The sequence below is a fragment of the Phascolarctos cinereus genome, unplaced genomic scaffold, assembly GCF_003287225.1.
Source record: "Phascolarctos cinereus isolate Bilbo 61053 unplaced genomic scaffold, phaCin_HiC Scaffold_4;HRSCAF=312, whole genome shotgun sequence".
NCBI classification, from domain to species: Eukaryota; Metazoa; Chordata; class Mammalia; order Diprotodontia; family Phascolarctidae; genus Phascolarctos; species Phascolarctos cinereus.
This window is the reverse complement of record NW_027555847.1, coordinates 300,175,108-300,185,574: the sequence shown is the minus strand read 5'-3', so window position 1 is coordinate 300,185,574 and position 10,467 is coordinate 300,175,108. Positions and strand designations below refer to the sequence as shown.

At 35.6% G+C, this 10,467-nt stretch overlaps 1 pseudogene; it reads right to left on the bottom strand.

Annotated features, from left to right (window-relative positions):
- Positions 1-639: 639 nt before the first annotated feature.
- Positions 640-2,073, bottom strand: LOC144456533 (nucleolar protein 4 pseudogene; annotated as a pseudogene).
- Between the last annotated feature and the right edge of the window lie 8,394 nt (positions 2,074-10,467).

Below are 10,467 nucleotides of genomic sequence, written 5' to 3'. Positions count from 1 at the left end.
CCATTGGCTTTTTGTTAAAGTATATAATATATACTTTCCAAGCAGTCCTCCTTGTCTATGCTTCCTCAAAACTTCCTTTTATTCTTTTATGTGCATATTTTAAATGTTTCAGAGACCACTTTTTTTAGGGGGGGTCATCATTGCTAACTCCTTCTTACCCTTATATCCCTCCACCCCAAATGCAAAACTAAACAAAAGAAAAATGTATAACAAATAAACAGTCAAGCAATACAAATCTTCACAGTGGTCATATCCGAAAGTACAGAAAGAGACATATATCCTAAACCAACTGCACCAAATCTCTGTCAGGAGGGGGGTAAAATGTTTTCTCATAGGTCCTCTGGAGATGTACCTGGTCCTTGCATTGATAAGAGGTCTTTTAAAGTTGTTTTTCTTCAAAATGTTGTCTTTGTCTAAATTATTCTCACTTCATTCTGCATCATTTCATACCACCCAGCATCCTCTGTAATCGTGTGCTCTTACAGTGCAATTATGTCATTGCATTTGCAGACCACAAATAATTCAGCCATTTCCAAATTATCTAAGAAAACATCTAAAGCACCCTCATAGGTTTTAGTCCTTTTGTTTTCTTTTTCCTCTTTTTATTCTCACTTCAGGATCAGGAAGTAGGGAATATGGCTATTCCCTATTCGGTATTATTCTTCCTTTTAAACCCCCTGAGATCAGTGGGACCACCATTAGAGCATCATTCAGATTTAGCAGTCCTCCTAACTCTCTCAAACTGTGGTAACTGTAGGTCCCATTTCCATTGACATACAACACCTCCTATGTGCTAGAAACAGCTGATGTTGAGTAAGCGACCTGGGCCACCTCTTGTTTATACTGCTTGTCAGCTAAAGCAGACTCATCCTGCTGTCTGTCCAGATGCATCCTCACTTTGTAGCATTCTACCCTAAACTCACTTGGCTGAAGACAAGATACTCTGAAACTGCTGTAGGACAGTGAGGAGGAATAGGTTGAGAATTAAAAGCTTTTGGTCACTTAGCTTCTACTCCATTTGTTGCATTATCTTTCTCAAAATCTTCTTGCTCATCATGGTCAACTTTATCCTCATCTCCTCTATTCATTGATAAGTCCTCAGCACGTCCGTCTACACTCTCATTGTATCCAGACTCATAACGTGAGTAATGATGTGCAGGGGACTGTTCTCCAGACCAAGGACTTACAGCTCTCAATGGCTGTGTGCCCAGGTTTTTTCTTTTAGTTGTGGTTTTTCAGGGAGTTCAGTGATTCTTAAATAATCTCTTCTTGATTTGTTTTCTAGGTCAGGTTTTTTAAAAATTTCAGATAACTTACATTTTCATCTATTTTTTAAATCATCATATTTTGTTTTATTATGTTTTGCTGTCTCGTGAGATCATTGATTCTTCTACTTTTTAAGGAGTCCATTACCAGAGCAGTTTTTACTGCTTTCTATTTTCTCTTACTTGTTCTCCTTTCAATTCTTTCCTCCAAAGCTTTTATTTAATACTTATTTTTATCTCTTGCATTATTTCTTCAAAGAATTCATATAATTCTTGTGTGAATTTTTTCTCCCTTTGAATCTTTTCTTGAAGTTTTTTTATTTGTAATTTTTTTTAATTTTAAACTTAAATAAAAAAAGAAAACAAAAAGAAACAAACTTAAATATTAAAACTAAAATAATACAAGATAAGAAAAGAAAAATCATTTCCATGTGTACAGCAGAATATGAGAGAGGATTCAAAATATACAGCAATAAATTTCTGTTTCAAGAAACCCTATATAATAAATTTTGCTTGAAGTTTTATGAAGTTGTTGATCTCTAGATCTATGATGCTTTTTTTTTAATTGGTCAGTGTCTTCTTTGGTACTCATCTCTCCAAGTTTAGAATCTGAATTGTGGCTTTGCACTAGGGTCAGGCTCCACACTGTGCTATGATTTAGAATGTAGTGATCAGGTCTTTGATTCTACCCTAGCTCCCTTGGATTTCTGGAGCCCTTTATAACATTGACTATACATACTGTGGAAACACCATACGCTATTTTGGTGTTTCCAACATCCCCACTCCGTAGATTTCTGACTTCCTTCATTCTTTTCCAGGGGAGCCATCAGGTCTCACTCCTTACCAGACCCATTGAGTTCTACAAACCACATGTATCCTTGACCATCTCTGCTTGTGTTGAGAGGATTGCTTACACTGGCATTGGTTTTGCTATCAAACCACTTTCCTATGATCTTCTGGCTTTTAAGAAGTGCCTTCGGTTACCTGTTGTATTTTTTTTTTATTTTCAATATTTATTAATTTTTACTCTGGCTCCTCCACCATGAGAAGGCAAATAGTATGATATGAATTATATGTGTGAAATCATGCAAAACATATTTCTATAGTGCCATGTTGTAAAAATAAAAGCAAGAAAAATAAGGTTATATGTGTGTATGTATGTATGTATACACACACACACTTCATTTTGCACTCAGCGTTCATCAGTTCTTTCCCTGGGGGTGGATAGCATTCTTTATCATGAGTACTTCAGCATTGTCTCGGGTCACTGTCTTAAACAGAGTAACTATCTTTCACAGTCGATCATTGTTGCAATATTGCTATTATTTCGTACAATAGTCTTCTGGGTCTTTGCACTTCACTTTGCATCAGTTCAAGTAAATCTTCCCAGGGTTTTTCTGAAATCATCTTGCTTGTCATTTCCTAAAGTTCTGATCAGCATTTCCTATAGGAACAATAATATTCCATCATAATCATATACCATGACTTGTTCAGTCATTCCTCAATTGTAGGCATCCTCTCAATTTCAAATTCTTTGTAACTATAAAAAGAGCTGCTATAAATATTTTTGTACATATAGGTTCTTTTCCTTTTTATTTGATCTTTTTGGGATACAGATGAGTAGTAGTGTTACTAGATGAAAGGCTATGTACAGTTTCATAGCCCTTTGGGAATAGTTCCAAATTGTTCCCCAGAATGATTGGATCAGTTCACAACTCCAACAAGAGTTCATTAGTGTTTCCATTTTTCCCCATCCCCTCCAACATTCGCAATTTTCCTTTTCTGTCATGTGAGGGAGTACTCCAGAGTTGTTTAAAACTGTGTTTTTCTAATCAATAGTGATTTAGACCATTTTATTAAACTATAGATAGTTTTGATTTCTTCTTATGAAAACTGCATTTTATGTCATTTGACTTGTTGGATTTCTTAACAATTTTTTCTAGCCAATGCAAATTTTAGATTTTTGCTGGAGTACATGTGAGGGTAACAGATGATCTGTCTCCATTCAGGCAGCCATCTAGGACAAAAGTGTACAGGACACTGTATACCTCCTCTGGTTCCATTATGAACTTAAAAATACATGGAAGACTCATCTACAGTTGTACTGTAACAATTGGAAATAGTCATATCTAGGGAAAATGGTAGATTGGCTTTTCTTCCTCTATGACCAGTAACCTATGCTCTCTTTGGTTCAAAGAGGATACAAATACACATAAACACATACAGATATGCAGATACATATTATGCATATATATGTATATACCCACATGTATAAGGTATACATACATATATTATATCCTTCTATATATGTATAGGATTCATAATGTTCACTGATCTCTAAGCTTCAACCAAATGCACAGAACACTTGGCTTTTCTTGGCCTCTGAGCCTACCTAAATGCCTTCCTAAAATCTATAATCTGCCACACTCAATCTCTGGTTATTTTTCTTCCCTTTCCTAACACTGCTGTTACAGATAAATTCCAATCAAGAATCCACTTGATCACTCCTTTTCTTCCATTGCCATACACTTGAGATCATAGGAATAGGTTTATTTTTAGGGAAAATAATTGTGTAACAATTCAAAATATTACACAATGTAATTAGGAATGTGAATAACAGAAAATCATTTATTTCTAAATATGTAATATTTAACATCTAAATTGTTGTATCCAATTATTAAGTTCCCAGGACTAGCTCTGTTCATTATGATTCTTACTTTGACAAGTATATTCATTACCTCATGACCTGAGATGAGAACAGTATCTTCTACATCACAACTTCAAGGAGCCAATTTTAAGATTTCCCCAGCTAGGCTTTCTGTATTAAACTGATTTGCCAGATACAGTATCCCAGGCTTCTCTTCAGACAATCAGAAAGCCTCCTGATAGCATGATGAGTTTTATGAGGTTTATGGTATTACCATAGAATCACTTGCTATTTGATTTCCTTCCTCTAAATGAAGAAAAAACAAGGAAGTACAGATTAACTGCACAGTTTTCCTATCACCTCAGAAACCACCCATGAAAACCTGATTTCTAGATTAGGTCCACAAAAGATAGTCCCTTACTAAGTCTGACTCAAATCTGATTTCCTAAGAGTATTTATATAATATTTCTAAGCATTAGGAAATTTAATTTGATTCAAAAGAAAGTAAGATGAAGATGAGTGAAATTATACACACACAAGACACTCACCTATATATATTATTCATTATATATATATATATATATATATATATATATATATATATACATGTGAATGCCATGTAGCCATGACACCATTGATAATGTCATTTTTTTATGTCACAACTAATTAAAGACATTCTGAGCACATATTTAGTTAGATAGACACATGTCCACACAAGAAAAGAGATAGATGACTATGAATTTTAAAAATCAACCACCAAATCTTTATTAAGTAGCTACTATGTGCTCAGTTCTGAAAATACAAAGAGCGGGGGGAGGGGAAAAGTGCCTGACCTCAGAGGTTACCTCTGAGATAGGAGCACAGAGTATCATAACCCTTGGAGGTGTGAGTTACTGAGAAGATATTCAAAATCAAATCTCTAGCACATTCTGGAAAGCAAGGAGATGGCAACCCTTTCCAAAAGACTAAGGGGTAATACTTCTTGAAATCGCCTAAACCATAATTTGAGTAATTACCTTCTCCCAATCTAAAATTTGGCTTCTGTTTCATTGGGATGTAGTCTGAATTGGATATTATTTGAATCTCAGCTGGAAACTGCTGTTTTGACTAGATGTAATTTCATATTGTATATAGGATATTTTGGTATTTATATCACTTTCACTTCCTGGCTGAAAAAGGCCTGCTACATTGCTGTGTGCTATTAAACAGATGCCAGGTTTTATTCCTGACTTAAATGCATTTCAATAATGGGTGAAAGTTGAAAAAGTTTGAGAAGGCTTTGGCAAATGTTGAAGATGAATGGCATTGTATTAGTGTGAATATATTATACATTTCCCCAAAGACTGCTACTGGTCCCTTCTCTTACGATCCCATAAATTATATGGCTTAATATTGGCTTTGAAATTTTCCAGATGGATTGGTCCTCTAATGGCACTTCTTACATTCATTTTTTTTTTGCCTTTGACAAAAGAAAGAAGAGGACAATCTTATTCAGATTGTAACAATGAAGTATCATTCACGAGTATAAAATGGAAATTGTCATTCTTTTTTGGTGACATCCTAGAGTGTTTCTAAGTTCCTCAAGAAATAACATGAAACACAAATTTCTCAGAAGAGAATTCCCTTTAATTCAACATAATTGAGAAAAATAAATATTTGGGGTGAAGGCTGTAGCAACCAAACCTATTTCAAAGGAACAGAGGATCACTAGGTCATTTTGATAGTTGAAATCTCAGTATCATAGCTGAATTTTATATTTTAAGAGGTCATTGAGGTTGTAGAGAAAGACGTTTCTTCATCAGTTACTTAGGGATGGTCAATAATTTTAGAGGCAAAATAGATAAGGAAGCTGAGAGTTTGACTCCTGCTTCACTAGCTGTGTGAATCTAGGGATCTTATATGTAACCTTTCTCCATTTTACTTTCCCCCACGTTAAAATGGGGACCACAATAGCACCTCTCTTGAAGAGGCTGTGAGAATCAAATGAGATTGTTTTTGTATGTGTAAATATATACACACAGAGACATACACATGTATATATATATATATATATATATATATATATATATATATATATATATATATATGTATGTATGTGTGTATGTAGATATGTGTGGATATATATATATAGATATATAGATATAGATATAGATATAGATATATATAAAACATTGCAAAGGTTAAATTGCTACAGAAGTGTTAGCTATTATTTACATAATTTTTATTTATACTGTCACAGGAGCCAAATGTCAATCAGCCAGTTGGCTTACCTCCCATTTGATATAATTTATGTCCAAAATATTTGGACTTATTCTTATACAGGGGTGGGGAAACTGCAGCCTCCAGGCCACATGTGTTTATACCAAAATATTTGCACTCACTTTTCAGGTTATTTCTGCTATCTCAAGGAATGATTTGGATCAGTGAGGATTACAGTGGTACAGTAGAAAGAAAAAATATTGACTCTGAAGTCTTTGAACTTTGAACTGGGTTCAAATCTGTCATAGTTTCCTAACATTCCTAAGCCTCAGTTTCATCATCTGTAAAACCGGGGGAATGATTTAGATGGGTATAAGGTCTCTTTCAGCTCAAAATGTAATAACCTACAATCCTCAACTATTTGCTCAGCACTTACTGTTTTTAATATCAATGACTCCTTACATCTATATGAGGATTTAAAATTTACAAAGCACCTTGCTCATAATGACTGTATAAAATAGGAAATGCAGTAATTACTCACATTGCCATTTTATAGGTGAGGAAAAGTATAATTCAGAGAGGTTAACTTCTTTCCTAAGGGGAAAATAGCTAGAAAATGTCAGATCAAGAACTTGAACTCTTATCTCCTTACTGGTGCCCTGCCTTATAATCACTGATCTAATAGCTAGCTAACATTTATACAGTGCTTTAAAGTCTGCAGATTGCTTTACAAATATTATCTCATTAGATACAGCAGCCCTGGGAGGTGGTGCTCTTATTATCCCCATTTTATATGAGGAAACCAATGCAGATGGAGGTTAAATAACTTGCCCAGGGTCATACAGCAAGGAAATGTCAGAGGCTGAATTTGAATTCAGGTCCTCCTGACTCCAGGTGAACACTCTATCTACTGTGCCACCTAGAACTGCAAGAGACCTCAGTGGCCGTCTAGCCCAAGGCCCTCTTTTTTGTTGTTGTTATTGTTGTTCAGTCATGTCAGACTCTTCGTGACCCTATTTAGGTTTTTTTTTGGCAAAGATATTAGATCTGTTTGTCATTTCCTTCTCCAGCTCATTTTACAAATGAGGAAACTGGTACAAATAAGGTCAAATGACTTGCCCATGGTCACATAGCTGGAAGTGTTTGAGGCCAGATTTGAACTCGTAAAACTGAGTCTTCCTGATTCCAAGCCCAGGGCTCTATCTGCTAACCTTCACTTTACAGATGAGAAAACTTAGACCTAGGGAGGCAACCGGACTTTCTACTCCACCATATAACTACTGCTCTACTTCACACAACATCTTGTCAGTTACATAGACTCAGTTGGAGACACACTTGCATTGGAAATGTTCTAAATTCATATGTCTATCAAGAAAGCACGAAAAATTCTGAACAAATGAGGGAGGCTCCAAATTGACCTTTCTTAAATGTTGATGATGCATGGTCTCTGTGTAAAGCAATGACCTGAGAGAAGGTATTAAGGGTGGCACATCACTGAACCCAGCAAAAGAAAGGAACCAGAGATAACAAAGCTAAATGGAAATTGCTGTTCTTTCTTCTGTTAACAGGCTTGTTCTTTGTTCCAATTCTTATCTTCTCAGAATTATTCATATGAGAGGAAGGAGAATTCTCCCAAAAAGTAAGTGTTTTGCTACTGTTTGCAAGGCAAATGGAAATGTAAGGAGTACCCATGCCAGCAAATCTCACATTTGGTATATCCACTCACTGGAAAAGTAGTAGTGAGCTGGTTTACAATAATCTAAAGCATCCTATTTGCTTCATCAACATATCACAACCTCTTTTAAACTGCAATTATTCTCGGTTGAGCATCTTACACAAGTGAAAGCATTGAAAGACAATACATAAAATAAATACCATCTCATCACCAATAGTTTCTGTTTCAAGGCTTAATACTTTGTTTTGTTTACAATTTGGTCAAAACAACAGTGCGTTAGAACTTGACAATATTTCTTTCACTTTTAGAAATTTGTTATTGGCATGCTTATTACACTTTTCCCACCTCACATAACTAATTTTGTGTACATTTGCTGCCCTTACAAGGATTTCAGCTAATGCTTCTTTAGACAGAGCCAAAGGAGGCTGTTATGACTCACAGTGCAATCCATCAGGAGGCTGCCCAACCTTTAATGTGAGACAATAATTAGGGGCTGTTATTAAAATTACTTAAGTACACAAATAGACATGCACAATTTCTGACTTTCAACAAGGTAGACAATTTCCTTCACATCCCTACAGAAGAAGAATTATGAGGTTAATATTATATGAGTTGTTAGATTTAATTTTGGCCTATATTTTCCCAGAACCCAATGCACTGTGAGGTATCCAGTGAGAAAAGGATTCCTACACACAATTCCTACTTATTGGAATTTTTAAAAATTTCACTTTCATTTCAACTAAGCAGGAATTGCTGTGACAAATCACCATCTTAGCAACAAAGAGAAAAGAATAGCAGCATAGATGAGTGAATTAGCTCTAATGCTCTGATTCTGGATTAGAAGGAATATGCAAATATGTCCCAGATAACAAGATGTCCATTCAGCAGGAGAAGTTCTGTGGGAACAAGTTTGTCAAAAGGAACATCTCATTTCAACCAGTCACATGTATACATTAATGTTTAAGCTAACAATAGAACACAGGACCTGGGTTCAAATCACTCTTCTGTTACTTGCTATAGGTCCTCTAGATTCTAAATCCAGCATTCTTTCCTGGCACCATACTGTCTTCTTTCTATACCATTTTAATCATACTATTCTACAAAGACAACCAGAGACAAGAGCTAGAAGCATCACTTATTCCAAAAATAAAAGACAAGTATACTTCTTATCCTATTATATCCTGATTTGAAGGCTGTAATATCTTCCTGTTACATTATGCACATTAACAGAAATATGTAGTAAACATTTACACCAGAGGGAAGGACAGGCCAAACAGAATTCATAACCTCTGACTTTAAAATACACATCAATAAGTCAGTCATATAGTAGAAAAGAAACATTCTTCAAGCCCAAAGAGATCATCTTTTTCTGACTATCCTCTCATGCTCTCTCATTCATCTAGACCCTATCCCATAAATTCTACTGAAATTACATTTTGAATCCAATGTTAGAATGTGTTTTGTGGGCATAGTGGATACTGTGATCATAAGCAGAAAAGAGCTTTATAGATTTAGGCACAGAATCTATTTGACCTTTTATCTTCCCATCTTAGAACTGAATTTCAAACTTTCAATTAAGCACTAGAGATTGTGTGTGTGTGTGTGTGTGTGTGTGTGTATCTATCTGTCTCTCAGAGAGACAGACACGGACAGAGAGACACACTGAGGAGTTAGGGATAGAGATAGAGGCAGAGATATAAAGTAGGAAAAGGCAAAGATATTCCCTCCCCCTACAAAGACACTCTTTTTATCACAGAATCAGGCTTGTGGATTTATAAAGCCAAAGTAATGTTATCTCGGGCTTTGAAATCATAATTTTCCCCACATAAGTACCCTTTCACACAATATAGAATGTGGGTACATCAGAATAGACTTTCCGGTTTGGCTTTTGATGTGAGGGAAATGCAAGAGTGGAGCATTCTAGCCCCAGCAATGCACAATCTCCCAACTCCTTTTTTCTTCAAAGATGTTCTTTAAAACCTCTTTTACAGCTGAAGCCTTGTCCAATATTTTACAATTAATGATTTGAAAGTGTTAGCTCCAATATTTGTTAGCCAACAGTGGGCTGGATGTAGAGTTGACACACAGATCTTCAGAGGTTTGTAGATTTCAGTTAAAAAGTCTCCCTCCCTTACCTTGTCTTACTCAAATACTGATGCTTTACCTCACTGAAATATTTAAACAGGTTTGCCCAACCAAAATGAAACAGAGCACAAGGGAAATAAAATCATTTTTTTTTCACACAATGGGGATATCCAGTTTGGTAATTTGTTGATCAGAGAAATAGAGAAATATCCAGGATCAAAGGAACAGAGAGATTTTAAAGCGTTGTGCTCTGCTGGGGACAAGGACCCATGTTCCAGTTATATTTAATTTCAAATCTCACCAGGCCCTTAAGTGTGAAGGTCTGAGAGTCCTTGGGGGAAAAAGAAAGCTATATCTGGATCAACTATGCCATGGTCTGGTCTTCCCATTGCCAAGACACAGCTTCAGTCAAATATAGGATACCATCATACCACAGAGCAGAGATTTGCTATATGGGTTGAAAGGATAAAATATAAAATACATATTGCCTACACAATGCTAACGCACTCACTGATGTTCCTATCATCTGCCATTATTTGTCCTTTTCTCCTCTTTCGGTTTGGATGGTCATTTCTCCATATTTGTGTGTGAATACT